We start from the raw sequence: 17,128 nt of genomic DNA on the forward strand, positions 1-17,128 counted from the left end.
GAGTGACAGCGTTGGGGGATGGGGTCTCTGATAATTGTTGAGTGCCAAATAAACAGAGAGAGATGGACAGAAAAAGGTCAAAGCCATCAGGTGCACAATTTAGGAAAAAAAGAAAAGAAGAAGAGGAGAAACGAGCCAAAGATAAAGGTATGCTATGTTTTCTCTATTAAGGTAATGAATGAAGGGCTAATTAATGTTAAAGGTTATATTTGTTTGTTAGCCTTCTTGTTATGATGCTGGCTATGCTTATATACCAGTAATTGAAATCTGTAGATATGCCCAAATATGCACAAATAGCTAATTTGGAAATTCCGCCTAGAAATTACTCTACTTAAATATCAATAGTTTTGATGTGCTTACTTTATTAGTATCAATATTGAAACATGTAATGTTTAGATGTTGTTGCATGGCAGGGCAGAGGGATTGGGCTAGCCTTGCATAATTACAAAGGGATATTCACTCTGAAAATGCAAAGTTTTGTTAAGAGTAAGGAAATTTGTTTATTTTTGATGTCTTTATTTACTCATAGCCAACAGCATATACGCTGATGCTAATTTTTTAAGAGTTACATATTGTAGTCTACAGTCTTTTAATGTCAGTTTCAATTGCAATTTCAGGGGCACTATTAAAATACTTTGGAGCATCCTCAGCCGATGGTCAGGATGAGACACCCACCTCCCCTGAAGGCCTGCCATCTACAGCATCTGCCTCTTCTGCAATGGTCTTCACCTGTCAGGGTGGGCTACCATCAGCATCGGGGGGAGTAATTCAGTGTAGAACCACCCCTGCGCGGAGATGTCGGAGCGGGCGGGGAACCGGGCCGCTTGACATCCTCCCACGCATCTTCACCGCCACGACAAAACACATGGAGGTCGAGCTCCCCTCCGCACCTCAGCTCGCGAATGAGGCAGGCAGGTGCTGCCCTCGACCTTGCACCTACAGACATGGAGGAAGTCAAGGACTCGGTGGCAGCGCCCCTTAGGATGTCGCAGGCGTATGCAATCCTGGGAGGGAGATTCTGCGACGCCAGACAGTTGGGCCACCGGCATCTGTGGAGAAGGATGCGAACGCAAATTCTTGAGTAAGTCAAGAAGAAAAAGTGCCTGTCTGGACACAATTTATTTTAATTTCTGATACAGCGGTGGTGTGCAACATTTGCAAAGCGCTCTACCGAAGGTGGGTCCACAAACATCCAATTTTTCAACTGCAAGAGGTGAGACAAGACCATGCTCCTACAGACACCAGCACCAGCACTGCTCCAGCTAGTACTAGTGTCCAAGTCAATGACACCACCACTACACAAGTCAGTGCAACAACCAGCATTGTTGCCGCCGGTAGCACCAGTCTAGGTCCAGTGCCTGTTGCAGGAGCAACTGGTAGGCCTATGGGTTGAGGAACACAAGCAAGACTTATCCATTATGTGTCAAGACAATTTACCCACTCAGGCAAAAGGACTTGGATGAGTTGCTGGCACGAATCTTGAATGATTGCACTTACAGACATATTCCATAGTGGAAGACACTGGATTAGGAAGGAACTGAACCCAAACTACATTTTACCAAGCAGGAAAACTATCAAATAACATCATCCCCGATTTATACAAAACAACACATGAAAAAAAAAAAAATCAAAGAAAAGATTAAAAAAGCCCAGGCTGTCTGTCTGACCACAGACTGATGGACATCAAGAACAACCAGTTCATTTATGTCGGTGACTCATTCATCATGTCTGGGCACTGAAAAAAATGAAAAGTAAAGAAGGTGAAAACCTTATCTTGTTAAATTTCAGTATTATTTGATTGATCAATATATGTGGAGTTTGTAATATATTTACACATTTGAAAAGTTTTTTTTTTTAATCTCTGAAAACCCCTGCCTTTTGAAGGTTTCTTTATATCTTATAGTAAAATATTTATAACATCTACTTAAAGTGAGAATCAGCATAGTGTAATCAAATCACAATGTTACAGATTGTCATTATAATTGTTATATGTTAGTACTCAACACTGTTTGCATGTAAACTTCAACACAAACCACAGGACTCAAATCGTATTTTACAGCTTAATAATGTTACGGGTCCCAAGTTTGGGCACCACGGCAACAATTTGAATAGATTCTGCAAAATACAGATAGTGATGAGCAGCACGAAAAAAGGACGAGGCACTTCTCGTATATCCAGGCATGGTCTCATTTATTACAAAGAATTACAAAATAACATCCGAGTTGCTGTTTTAAGTGCATCCTATTTCCATCATCAATATTCATCTCAGTGTATTACATACACACACGCACACCTATACAAAGGTGGATCATGGCCACTATAACAATATAGGGTCTACACTGGATCACCATCATTATCATCATTTATATTTATATATATATACATTGCACTCTTATACACACACAGCTTATACTCATACACATAACAATAACTCAATACAAAACACAACATACACCCTGCTACTGTATTCCCTAAACATATGTGAACAGTCAGAATATCAGGAGTACTCCTACAACTCACGCACCCCGTGGTGACGAAGGTTAGCATGCGTTAGCACTAGCGACGGCTAAAGCTAACTTGCCAACCGTGATGTTTCGCGGGAAAATAACTAACCATGTGAAGGCTTAAACGTCCTCCTTACCCTCGCACTTAATACCCGACGCGACCTGACTAACATTTGGGATGTCTGTTATTGGTACTGACCTGCAAAATACAGATAGGGATGAGCAGCACGAAAAAAGGACGAGGCACTTCTAGTATATCCAGGCATGGTCTGAGGCGGATGCGGAAGGGTCCGCCCTCAAACACCTTCCCAGGTGCACCTGTCAAAGGTTCCGCCCGAGTGCTGCTCACAGTTGCTAATGTAAACATTGTAAATGATTAAATATGTAAAATGAAAAACATGACCAAATTATAAACGTTGGTAGTGCTCATTTTTGGGGTGGACCACACACTCCCCCACAAACAAAAGTGGCTCCTGACACTTAACAGTCACACTGAACTCAATACAGTCAATAGCAGGTACAAATATTTACAAGTTACAAATTGGTACAAAAAAACATACCTTTACAATGCCCGTGTACGCGCGAACATCTGGTACATTTCAAGTGTGTTCAGTAAAGATAGATAGGAAAGTTGAATGGCATGTATGTGGTTGGAACCATGGGTTGAAATGAATGGATACAAGGCTGTGGGTACTGGTGTGTATAAACTGCTGGCTGAGGCTCCACTGCACCCACCATAACACGCTGTTGATAAGTTGGCTGACCAAGGGCATTGTAAGTCAATACTTGACCGGGGCGTCTGTCTCTGGAAGACCTCCTTAGCAAAGGCTGAGAGTCAGGTTGTGCTACATCAACCTCATAATCTGGGTCGTTTCCCTGAAGAGATACCTGTCCATTGGTTGGTTGAACTTCACTTGTGCATGGCAAATCTTGCGATGGTACGTCCTGCTCATCCCCAGCGTCACCATCCTCATCTGCTGTGTGCTCAACAGTTTCCTCAAAGTCCCTCCCCCTTTGCTCCAGACAACTCTGAACCCCACGAGTCACATTTTCATGCGTCACCCCTGTCCTGACCGGCACTGCTTCCCTAGGAATCCTTAACCAATAGCGTGGTCCATCATCATCGTCATCTGACCCACTTGTCTCATCACTTTGTGTCTGTTCCCTCGCAACAGGCTTTGTCAACCTCTCTTTACCCCTGTTGTGTTTGGCGGCTGTGAGTGTGGCTGGTGGCTGAACTGGCAAGTCATTTACTTGGAGTAACATGTTTCGGTGAAGTGTTCGGATCCGTCCCCCTCCGGTCTCAGGGCTCACTTTATAAACTGGGTTGTCACCAACCTGTTCTCTGACAATGTAGATGTTTCTTTCCCAGTAGGGTTTTAGTTTGCACGGCCCTCCTCTCTCTGCAACATTACGAACCAAAACTCTGTCACCTGGCTCAAGTGTCACTCCTCTGTGTTTCTTGTCATAATAGCGTTTTCCCTTGGAACTGGACAACTAACTGTTGTTACTCGCTATTCAGTAGGCTTCGCTCATTTTCTTTGCCCACTTCTCTGCAAAACCTTTGACCGAGTCAAACCCCTCATCTGTCACCAACCCAAATAGCAGATCAACCGGAAGTCGGGGGTGGTGACCATACAGAAGAAAATATGGTGAATAGCCGGTTGATTCATGCTTGGTGCAATTGTATGCACGTACCACCTGAGGTAAGTGATCCTTCCAGTTTTCTCTCTCTTTCTCACCCAACGTCCTGAGCATTTGTAACAAAGTTCGATTGAATCTTTCAGCCGGGTTGCCTTGTGGGTGGTAGGGCGTGGTTCGGGAATGGCTCCAACACGTCCTCACACCCAAGGCGTCACACCGTCCAACGCCGTGCAATGTCCCCCTGGCGTCACTAAGGCAACGCTACAGGGGGGACAAAAACGGCGGTATTTGCCGACCCGGGTCACCCAGTAATATACAGAGCACCTTTCCTTTGGCTACCGTAATACTACAACTATGAAGCGCACTTGAAATGTTTCATGTCAACAGTGCGATTCTAACCCCGATTGTGCTTACCGACCTCAAACCACTTTAAGGAGGTACAGAGTGAATATAAATCGGTAAAAATGCTTAATTTTAATTTTTTGAAGCTTGGATTGTTCACACATCGCGGAAGTCAAGGGGCTCTCGCGGATTAATACATGCTTATTCTTTATAATCCGGTGCGCTTTTCTATGAAAATAGAATCTTTCATTGAGATTGCATTTATGGACATATGTTTTCTTTTTATTTAGCTTTAGTTTATTGAGCGTCTACGTGACGTTTGTCAACAGTAATCGCGATCCTGCAGAGGTGACGTCACACACGCGTCCAAACGCCGGATGATGAAGTCACGCTTGTTGACAAAGATCGATAACATTTTGTCCACACGTTTGTTCAGTAACTTGACGGAACCAGGTGCGCGTCACTCGTCTATTGAGGTAAGATATCATTATTGCTTTAAGTCGACTCAGAAATAAGGTTTCATTGCGTGTAATGTAACTTTCTGTGGTGCGTTAACACGAGAGCTAGTTCGCTAACACTTAGCTTTTTTAATTATAATGCAACTCACACACGTATTTTGTTTGTTATTTTGAAAGGAGGAAAATGTATTCAATATTCCAATAAAAAGTTTGCTATATTGGCATCATTATCATTATTATTATCACTTCTGCATATTAATACAGATAACATATTTATCGTATTTAAGTATATAAGTATACGTTTATTTTAACCCTTTTGGATGAGGGATTTGATCTTTTGTTGTTTTCTTTAAATGAAAGAATATATATAAAATTATAATGAAACATATTTTAAATTCCAGCATAAATAGGTAAACCAGATGGAAACACAATCAAACAATGGATGAAGGAAACATGGAGAGCTTATCTCTGAATGATCAAGTATACTTGCTTGTATTTATTGATTTATTATATTTAAAAGGGAGCACTAGTATGTTTTTATTTTGTTTTTGGATGGAAGTGACCTGCAAGAACTGCCCAGAACTCCAGACCTGCTTGACATGAAACCTTTCTCTCTGTGGTTCCTGACAAATGATTTCAAATGTGAAGTAAGTGAGTAATATTTGTAACATAGTGAACACAAACTTGTAAACCTACAGCACATCCCATCATGGAAATAATCTAAAATGAAATTCTATGTTCTTTTCTAGGTGAGATGGAGTGCTGCATATCAGGTGCTGGACTAACCATCGGAGGTGGAAGGGGTCAACATGTCAAAAGCAGGTGAGATGTTACTTCATACACACTTTGGTCATTAAAATAGTCATGTTTGGTAATAATGATCAATACATTTCTGTGGCAGGACGCACTGACATGCTGACGCTTATGGTCAAGGTTTTCTGGCTTCTGTTGTTGGAAACACTTGGTTGTGCCCGTCAAGGTGGAAGGTACCAACTGAAGAGTCTTTTTCAATAGATTTTACACTTCAAATGATCAGAATCAAACGACTTCATTAATACAATGTTTTCCAGGTTCTGTTTACTTTCGGACAAAGAGGATTCGACGCTGTTAGGGCAGTAAGGAGACGGCAGGAAGTGAAAGATTCTTGAGAAGGAGATGAACCACCTCTGGTCTCTGTCAAGTCGTTGTGATTCCCTGAAAGAGTTGTCTCGCATGGCAGCGTCACAGCAAGGTAAGAGTTTATTTAGCAAGTGAAGAACAGAAGTACAGCTGATCATTCTTATTGTCTTATTCTTTTAAGATGCACCATGGGCTTGACTGGTGAGGCTTTGAAGGATCTTCAGAGCCTTTGAGGAGCAGCAGCAAGTCAGCATGACGTCACTCAAACCATGACTCGGACCAGAAACTACTACACACAAGTCTTTGATGAGGATGAGACCATCAACGTCGTGCAGATTCACTCTGATGGTTACTCGTGACATTTGTGACGATCTGTGAACATTTGTTTGATATGAAACCTGTAATAAAGCACAATTTGATTTCATTTTGAATAACATCCCATAGTATTCATCATCAGTGCAGGTGATGTGTTGTGAAAATGACTATTGGTGATTTAGAAGTTGTAACAAAGTCTCTGTTTACCCTAGTTTGAGATCGACATAGAGTTCAACATGAACAATATTCAGGCAAAGCAGACATCATATGTTAATGAATCATGAATGAATTAATGCTTTATTTCAAACATGTTACATAAGAAAGTAAACTTAAGACAAACAAACAAAACCAATGACATTAGTCAAACAATAATTATAGTCAAAAGAAAAATATTTACCCAACATGTCCAAATTAAGAAGGATGAAGCATAAGCTTGTCTATACCTAACCCTTCACTACTCAATTATTTACCATCAAAACCCAAAGTACATCATCAAAATACAAACATAAACAAACAAACATGCAGCAAAACACAGTGGAGATATTTAAGATATAAATAGAGATAAACCACTGCTTTCTTGAAATCACCACACTTGCAATAACTTTCATAATTGTGTCATTCCATGTGATCTGGGTAACAGTAAAAATTGATTTAAATCATCAGTAATCATCATTGTTTAAAATAGCAACTGAAGAGCTATTTGTAAATTACACCCAAACTATGAAATAGAAGACAGCACGTCTAAAAGCTTTGTTTGACCCACAGTACATGTTTGAACTTAAAAATATAAATATTTATGTTATTGATAGGTGACTCAGGACTGCTGTTATACTATCAGAAAACTACACACACCAACATGATGTATTTGTTTGTAGTGGCCTGTGCTACATCAAAGGGTTAATTCTCTGACTTCAAGAGGCATGAAGGCCCTTGTAAAGCTGATATTTATATGACACATTCAGATGGTCTCCTACTATCCTGTGAGAAGTGTGGTTCAATGAGTCCAAAAATGAGGGAGAGGTTGTCATTCTTCTGTCAAGATGGTCTCTAAGTGTTACAGAATATGCAGACCTGATCCTTCAGGAATGGACTTAGGCAACTTTTTTTCTAATCAGACCTCAGAGCTGATATTTGGATATGTTATTCTAGACTCCATTCTGAGTTGAGCTGTTGTGGTTTGATGTTGCTATGAACTTCCTGTGCCCCATGGTATCATGGGAAACTTGGAGAAATCTGGACTTTGAAGCTCTACAAATCGACCATTGTTAATTTAAATGATCTGAAACGTTTAGAGGTTCTTCATGTTCCATTTGTACACATATATGTTCAAGGGTGTTTCTCTAGGTGCTTCCTGAAGCTACTTCCGGTTTGGGAGGGATTATCATTATGTTTCCACCAGCATATGATTTTACAGGTGTCAGAGGTCACACAGACCAAGTTTCATATTTCTGAGGGTCACAGAGGTCAAATTAGAGCAAAATAGCAACTGTTATGAAAAAATGTGCTTTTTGGCTCCTGTTTCTGGTCTGAGGCCCCTGGAGGTCTGAAAATGAGTGTGTGTGTTCACAATGAACTAAATATCAAACATGTACATTTTGGTTCAAGTAGCTTTAGAAATCTCTGACCTATTGACCTATTTTGGCTATTGTGGACTGTTGGACATGAAAGGGTTAATTCTATAACTTCAAGAGACTGTCACGTGGGCCCATGTGAAGTTAGAAAGATCAAATTTAATTTACATAGTCTGACGGTCCCCTAGTATCTATGTAAGAAATCTAGTGTCCATCTGTGCAAAAATGAGGGAGAGCTTGTCATTCTTCTGTCAAGAAGGTCTCTGAATGTTACAAAATGACGACACCTGATTTTCCAGGAATGGATTTGGGAACTTTTTTTCTACTTGGACCTCAGAGCTGATATTTGGATATGTTTTTCTAGACTCCATTCTGAGTTGAACTGTGGTGGTTTGATGTTGCTATGAACTTCCTGTGCCCCATGGTATCATGGGAAACTTGGAGAAATCTGGACTTTGAAGCTCTATAAATCGACCATTGTTGATTTAAATGATCTGAAACTTTTAGAGGTTCTTCATGTTCCATTTGTACACATATATGTTCAAGGGTGTTTCTCTAGGTGCTCCCTGAAGCTACTTCCGGTTTGGGAGGAGTTATCATTATGGTTCCACAAGCATATGATTTAAGAGGTGTCAAAGGTCACGCAGACCAAGTTTCATATGTCTGAGGGTCACAGAGGTCACATAAGAGCAAAAGAGCAACAGTCATGAAAAACACGTTTTTGGCCCCGGTTCATTCCCAGCGGCCCCTGGGGGTCTGAAAATGAGCATGATAGTTCACACTAGCCTCAATATCAAGCCTCTGTTCATTAATGTACATGTTATTGATTACTAATGTATGATTATGTTTGTACTTATGCAATGCATATTATTGATTAAGTGTGATTATAGATGTAATTATTCCAATAGTAGTAAACTTTTAACTTTTGGATAAGCTATTAACTCCAATATGAATATTGTACATAAGCTGCTTTTTATCAACCTGTCATAATAAAAGATATGAACTGTTATCATAAAAACTTTATTTAAATTTTTTAAGCATTCATTGGTATCAATTATAGGCATCTCTGAAGTTACAACTGCATTGATCATGTTGGGATGAATACTATGGGATGTTATTCAAAATGATGTCAAATTGTGCTTTATTACAGGTTTCATATCAAACAAATGTTCACAGATCGTCACAAATGTCACGAGTAACCATCAGAGTGAATCTGCACGACGTTGATGGTCTCGTCCTCATCGAAGACTTGTGTGTAGTAGTTTCTGGTCCGAGTCATGGTTCGAGTGACGTCATGCTGACTTGCTGCTGCTCCTCAAAGGCTCTGAAGATCCTTCAAAGCCTCACCAGTCAAGCCCATGGTGCATCTTAAAAGAATAAGACAATAAGAATGATCAGCTGTACTTCTGTTCTTCACTTGCTAAATAAACTCTTACCTTGCTGTGACGCTGCCATGCGAGACAACTCTTTCAGGGAATCACAACGACTTGACAGAGACCAGAGGTGGTTCATCTCCTTCTCAAGAATCTTTCACTTCCTGCCGTCTCCTTACTGCCCTAACAGCGTCGAATCCTCTTTGTCCGAAAGTCAACAGAACCTGGAAAACATTGTATTAATGAAGTCGTTTGATTCTGATCATTTGAAGTGTAAAATCTATTGAAAAAGACTCTTCAGTTGGTACCTTCCACCTTGACGGGCACAACCAAGTGTTTCCAACAACAGAAGCCAGAAAACCTTGACCATAAGCGTCAGCATGTCAGTGCGTCCTGCCACAGAAATGTATTGATCATTATTACCAAACATGACTATTTTAATGACCAAAGTGTGTATGAAGTAACATCTCACCTGCTTTTGACATGTTGACCCCTTCCACCTCCGATGGTTAGTCCAGCACCTGATATGCAGCACTCCATCTCACCTAGAAAAGAACATAGAATTTCATTTTAGATTATTTCCATGATGGGATGTGCTGTAGGTTTACAAGTTTGTGTTCACTATGTTACAAATATTACTCACTTACTTCACATTTGAAATCATTTGTCAGGAACCACAGAGAGAAAGGTTTCATGTGGTTTGAGGTCGGTAAGCACAATCGTGGTTAGAATCGCACTGTTGACATTAAACATTTCAAGTGCGCTTCATAGTTGTAGTATTACGGTAGTCACGTCACGTTACCATAGCAACCAAGAGGTGGGCGACGCGTCAAATGTAACCCAGGTCGTTTGAATCGGACGTCGTGGGGTGCTCTGTATATCACTGGGTGACCCGGGTAGGCAAATACCGCCGTTTTTGTCCCCCCTGTAGCATTACCTTAGTGACGCCAGGGGGACATTGCACGGCGTAGGACGGTATGACGTCTTGGGTGTGAGGACGTGTTGATGGCTCACACCAGACAGCTGTCTGAGAGATCGAAACAGTTCATTCTCAAACTCACAACCCTGGTCGTGATGAAGCTTGGCCGGGTACCCAAATCTTGGGACGAAGTCGTTAAAAATCTTGTCGCCTGCAGTTTTGCCAGCTTTGTTTTTTGTGGGGTAGGCTTGCGCATACCTGGTAAAATGATCCACCACCACTAGTATGTACTCATAACCCCCTCTGCTGGTCTCCAGGTGGAGGAAGTCAATGCAAACAAGTTCAAGAGGTGTACTTGACGTCAGACTCCCCATGGGTGCTCTTTCAGGTAAGGTGGGCTTCTTTTGAGTAATACAACGACACTTCCTGGTTATGTATTCCTCAATGTCTCTTTTCATAAACGGCCAATAGAACCATCCTCGCGCAAGATTCAAGACTCTTTCTACACCAACGTGTCCCATGTTATCATGTAGCTGTGTCAAAACAGTCTTTTTGTGGACAGCGGGCAAGACTAACTGTTTACGACCCAGCGCCCTTCTATACAGGATGTTATCCTCGAAAAACAACCTGGACCACTCTTGTGACAGTTTCCTTGCAGATGTACTTAACGCCCTGCGCCGCTCGTCTGTTAGCTCTGTACCACTCTTCTTTAACCCCAATACTGCCCCAATGATCGGATCTGCCCGTTGCTCATCTGCCAGCTGAAGCCTGTCGATGATGGGAAAGGTCTGAGTAAGAACTGGTGGTTGGGATGTGATAGTGAGCGCCGCAACCCACGCTACATCTTCTTGTTGGGCTGCTTTGTTACCCTCCCAAGTGGCGCACACCGCCTCCTCTGACAATCTCTCGGAACACTGATCCATGTATCTGTTGATGTCAAGGGGTGTCTGCATCAATGTTCATCTTTCCTGGTTTGTACCGTAACTCAAAGCGGAAGTCGGCAAGCTGCCCAACCCAACGGTGACCCACTGCGTTAAGTTTTGCGGTACTCATCACATATGTGAGAGGATTATTGTCCGTGTACACCACAAAATGCGGAGCGTAAAACAAGTAGTCCCTGAATTTTTCACAAACTGCCCATTTTAAGGCCAGAAACTCAAACTTGCCGCTGTGAAGGTGATCATTTTTCTCTGCCGGAGTAAGCGTGCGAGATCCATAGCCTATCACCCTCATCTTTCCATCTTGATTCTGATACAGAATCGCTCCAAGACCAAGTTGAGAAGCGTCCGTGTGCAACACAAAAGGGTGGTCAAAATCGGGGTACGCCAGCACTGGTGGGTTACTTAAAATGTCAATGAGGTTCTCCAAGACCTGCTGGTGCTCCCGGGTCCACTCTAAAGGTGTTCGTGACGGCAGCTGTGGGCTTTTTGTTTTTACCTTTGCCAGGTTTGGTGAGTCAGGGTTGACTTGGAGGAGCTGATAAAATGGCCTTGCAATGGTTGAGAAATCTTGCACATAAGCACGGAAATAACTCAGAAACCCAAGCAGTCTCCTGACATCACCGACTGTATGTGGAGTTCTCTCCTTCAATGTCTGCACAGCCTCTACATCTTTTGGGTCAACTCTCACCCCTTCTGCAGAAACCAACCGACCCACATATCTGACCTCATTACGGAACAACTCGCACTTCTCGGGTCTCAGTTTGACCCCATGGCGCTGCAGAGCCCTGAGCACCCGGCGCAACACTTCAAGGGTTCCTCAAAAGATCTGGAAAAACAAAGGACATCATCCAAGTAGGGAATGCAACACTCATCCCTATGTGACTCAAGCATCTCTTCCATGCTTCTTTGGAAGGCCGCTGGAGCATTTGAAAGCCCAAACGGGAATCTTACCCATTCGTACAAACCCCAGGGGGTTGTGAATGCGGTCAGGTGTCGGGACCCCTCGGCCACATAGCCTTGGTGGTAAGCTTTGCCCTGATCCAATATAGAAAACAAGCTATATCCACCAAGTGTCTCAATGAGGTCCTGTATGCGAGGGAGAGGATGTCTGTCTGGTACGGTCTTTTTGTTAAGCTCCCTGTAGTCAATGCAAAGACGCACTGACCCGTCCTTCTTTCTGACACAAACAACCGGTGCTGCATATGGTGACTTGGACTTCACAATCCATCCTTTCACAAGCAAATCTTGAACATACTCCTTGACTTCCCTATACAAAGGTTTTGGGATGGAGGTGTAAGCCTTTTGCACAGGGATGTCATCACTGAGTCTGACTGACATCTGGAGGGATGGAATACAACCAATGTCATTCGAGTCACAAGAAAATGCTGCCGACTCTTCTCTAAGCATCTTCCCAACCACTTGCTGTTGTTCTGGATCCATGTGGCTGAGGTCAACAGGAGGCTGCCAGAAACCAGTTTCAGGTGCAACAGGAGCTGTGACAGAGTTCACTACTGTTCTCTCGACTGTAGCCTGTGACAACTCATCTTGCTGTGTTTCTGTCTTTCCCACCTCAATCACCTTAGCTACATGCTGGAGAGAACCCAGGGGCGTTCTCTTTGGCAGAAGGATCTCGTGCTTTGTGTGGTTGGAAATGGGTACACTGACAGGTGGCCATCGTCCTTGATTGATTTTTAAAAGACCCTCTCCTACACTTAGCTGTTCTAAGGCTAAACTCTCTGATGGAGGTTCATATAAAACAACAGGATCTGACGTGTCAAGGGGAAGTGGTGTCCTACAACGCACATTGAGGGTCTTCCCTGGAGGGATTCTGACATCCTCCCTGCCCACTCTGATTGTGCCCATGCCACAGTTTCTTGTCTCTTCAACCCTGACAAAATGGATAAGAGCCATGGACTGTTCTCCCTCAATGCCGAGCGCTTTCTGGAGGAGGCCAACCACAACGTTATGAGCATCAGCGGGTGATTCTTGCCTGTGTATCATCTCCTGCAAGACATTCACACCAATTAAGGGCTGGGGGAGGGGGAGCTGACTGACCAAAAAGGGAACAGGTATTGCAAGGTTTGGATCGTCATTTCCTGTTAGGTTAACTGTGAGCTCCACCCATCCATCATACAGGATTGACTGTCCATTGGCTGCATACAAGTCAAAGTTTCCTTCATGTTCAAGAAGTTCCTGTAATGCTCTCACTGGCTGGTTAGGAATAAATCTCTCTCTCCAGAACCTGACAATTATGCTCACCTGTGAACCCGTGTCAAATAACACTGCGGTCACAAAGCCATTAATGAAACATTTAAGCAAGCTGCTGCTACCAACCAGTGGAGCTCTGCGAATCGTCTCCTGAGATACTTGCCTCTGCTCTTTTTTCTGATACCGCCCTCGTTTTGTCGATTGCCTCTGAGGTGTGTTCTCTACTGGGTGGGACTGGGCCTGTAAAACGGTGTCTGGTTGTCCCTCGTCAGACACCGACTCCCGTTTCCCTGGAGCTGAGACCTTTTTGAACAACCAACTGCCCAGTGCCCTGACTCTCCACACACAAAACAATGATTGCAGTTTTGTAGGCCCTGTTGAGAACAGTTCGAACAGGTAGCCGTTTTGACTTTAGAAAATGCTGGAGGGAAAACACGCTGCGTGCTTGTTTGGGGTTGAGTTGCTTGTGCTGTGGCCACGTTCTGTTCCATCAAAGCTGCAACCATGTTTGTCAAATTCTCTACCTTAGCACTGAGCTGCCGAATGGTTGGATGATCTGTCTTGTCTACAACCTGATCTACATCATTTGTCCTCACACTATGAGCATGTGACACTTTCTGTCGAGGCACATAACCTAGTCGACGCTGATGTTCATTTTCATCACCAATAATCCTCATGACTTGACTCACTATCTCCTCATCTGTGACATGGCTGCTCGTAAGCAGAGGCCGCAGTTGTTGTCTAATGTCATTATACTTGGATCCAACGCCCTGATAAATGGTGTGTAAGAAAACCTCCTGGACGGTTTTGGGGTCATAGCGTATGCCAGTGTTACTCTGCTTTGACTGGAAAAGGATCTTTTGCTTCAGACCAGGGATGTCAAAGTCAAACACACCAAGGGCCAAAAAAACAAATTTGCTACAAGCCGAGGGCCGGACTGGTTCAATGTTTATTAAAACATATCGAAATGATTGCACATAGCCTATTGAACCAAGACCTAACACAGTGTACATTATTTAATGATTAAATGAATATGGCAATATTTTGTTATGGCTCTTTCAGTAACTTCAAGGGAAAACATTTTCAACAGCCAAACAGCAAAAAATTAAATTGTTTTTAAAAACAAAATTTGTTTCTTAATATCAAGATAAATGCATAAATAAAAGTGCATGCATTATAAACTGAAAATGTATTATTGTGCTGCTCTATGATCTACAGATCACTGCTTTCAAATAGTAAAATAAAATAAAAAAATCAAATCAGTTGTATTCTTTCTCATGCCTCTTATCTGCAATTTTCCCTGAGTCCATTCAACTGAAAAATAAATATAAATAAAATACATGTATGGCACACAGACAAAACAATACTTCCTTCAAAGAAAAATCACGTCTTGTAGAAACAAATGTAAACATGTAACTGAATTAAAAAACTGAAAATACGTTACTGCTCTGTGATGCTCACTTGTCTGAGGCTGAGCCTGATACTTGGAGGTGTCTCATCTTTTGTACAAGTTCATCAATGTTCGGGGTTAGGCTCTGAGCTGAGGAAATCCTCAGGATTGAGTGAAGGTGATTATCAGTAAGACGACTCCTCTGTGATGTTTTGTTTAGCTTCATCAAAGAGAACAGTTGTTCACACAGGTATGTGCTGCCAAACATGGAGAGCGTCCGAGCGGCTTGGATGCGCAACTGGGGCATTGTGTCGGGGATAGAACGTGAAAACTCGGCAGCACCCACTCTCTCATATTTTTCCTTCAGTGTATCATTGCACTGGAGCTCAATCAACTCCATTTGTAGATTTGGTGGTGCGCTTTCTACATCAACTGCAAAAGGATTGCTGAGCAGTTCAAACCTGCTTTTTTGGGCTTCAAAGTCAGCAAATCGGCGTCGGCGGCAGGTATGCTGAGTTTATCGGCAAACTGTGCACACGGGAACACAGCGGTAGAGAGCTTCTCTTTCATGGTCTGGCAGCTGGAAAAGTGGCTTAAGTTTTCTTTACGCATCTGCGTCTCCCACAGACTCAGCTTGGTTTTAAAGGCCTTCACTGTACTGTACATATCAGAGATGACACGCCCCCGTCCCTGCAGCTGCAGATTCATCACATTCAGATGGCTCGTGATGTCGCAGAGAAATGCCATTTCACACAGGAAAGTTTCATCTCGGAGCTCTGTTGTGTCTTTCCCCTTGCTTTCCATGAACAGACAGATCTCCTCACGCAGCTCAAAACATCTTTGAAGCACCTTTCCCCGGCTTAGCCATCGCACCTCTGTGTGATACGGCAAGTCACCATACTCTGTATCTAACTCCTCCAGAAATGCCTTGAACTGGCGGTGATTTAAACCTTTGGCTAAGCTTAAGTTAACTGCTCGCGTTATGGTGCTCATTACATGCTCCATTTTCAAGGCTTTGCCACACAACGACTCCTGGTGTATGATGCAGTGATACGCTGTTAGCTCATCTGTGACGTTTTCCTCCCGTATCCTTGCCACCAAACCACTCCTGTGCCCACACATTGCGGGTGCTCCGTCTGTGGTTAATACCACAAGTTTTTCCCAAGGCAGCCCCATCTCATTTACACATCTGGATACCTCTTCATACAGATCTTGTCCTGTAGTTGTGCCATGCATAGGACGTAATGCCAAAAACTCTTCTGTTATGCTCAGACTGGAGTCTACTCCACGGACAAAAATTGACAACTGGGCAATGTCTGATGTGTCCGTGCTCTCATCCACAGCAAGAGAATATGCGATGAAATCTTTTCCCTTTCTCACAAGCTCTTCTTTTATGTTGGTGGAAAGCTGGTCTACGCGCTCAGCAACGGTATTTCTGCTCAGGCTCACGTTTGCGAATAGTTGTCTTTTGTCTGGGCACACTGCGTCACAAACTTCAAGCATACAGTTTTTGATAAACTCTCCTTCTGCAAAGGGCCGGGCTGATGTTGCGACCTCTTTTGCCACAATAAAGCTAGCCTTGACAGCAGCCTCACTTTGTGATTTAGCATATGTGAACATAGCCTGTCTGGACTTAAGGCCTCGTTTTAATTCTTCCACCTTCTGTAGCTTTTGTTCATATTCCATATTCTTGTCTTTGTCTGTGTGTTTCTTAGACGTTTGATAGAGCCTTCTTAAATTGAATTCTTTCATTACAGCCACACTTTCTCCACACAGAAGACACACAGGTTTGCCTTTTACCTCCGTAAACATGTACTCTGCCTCCCACCTGTCCTGAAACCCCCTGTTCTCAGCGTCCACCTTCCGTTTAGCCATTTTTGAGGAGGGGGGTATCAGAAAGTTGACCTCTGCTCTGACTACTGATGAATAATGAAGCCGCTTGTGTGCGCTGCAGTGACTTCACGGGCTACCGTTGCATTGTGGGAAATGTAGTGTTGGTGCGTGCAAAACACCAGCGGACGGCTGTGGCCTGCGGGCCGGTTCTAATAGTAGTTAAATATCATCCAGAGGGCCATAGATAATCAATTAGCGGGCCAGATCTGGCCCGCGGGCCTTGACTTTGACATATGTGCTTCAGACCAATCATACGGTACAGAAAATGTTGTAGCGGTTCATGCTCACTCTGCTTTGCACACATTAACTCTTGGAACAGTTCTGTACTAGCCTTTTCACCTAGGTGGGACCGTAGGAAGCCCTTGAGTTCATTAACTGTCATTTCCTCCTTATGTGTGAGCATGTCTTTGAATGCCCCTGGTTTCACAATCCTCAACACCGCTCTCACAAT

General features: G+C 43.0%; 1 long non-coding RNA gene and 1 pseudogene across 1 annotated transcript; both read right to left on the reverse strand.

Annotated features, from left to right (window-relative positions):
* Positions 1 to 8,995: 8,995 nt before the first annotated feature.
* Positions 8,996 to 9,867, reverse strand: LOC148063213 (uncharacterized). The gene is made up of 4 exons (XR_015713582.1): positions 9,799 to 9,867; positions 9,635 to 9,719; positions 9,390 to 9,550; positions 8,996 to 9,320 (listed from the first exon to the last, which is right to left on the reverse strand). It is a non-coding gene; the product is annotated as an uncharacterized LOC148063213 (long non-coding RNA).
* A 4,984-nt stretch (positions 9,868 to 14,851) lies between these two features.
* Positions 14,852 to 16,659, reverse strand: LOC148063214 (general transcription factor II-I repeat domain-containing protein 2 pseudogene; annotated as a pseudogene).
* Between the last annotated feature and the right edge of the window lie 469 nt (positions 16,660 to 17,128).

Source organism: Callionymus lyra, chromosome 16 (genome assembly GCF_982586985.1).
Source record: "Callionymus lyra chromosome 16, fCalLyr1.hap1.1, whole genome shotgun sequence".
Lineage (NCBI taxonomy): Eukaryota > Metazoa > Chordata > Actinopteri > Syngnathiformes > Callionymidae > Callionymus > Callionymus lyra.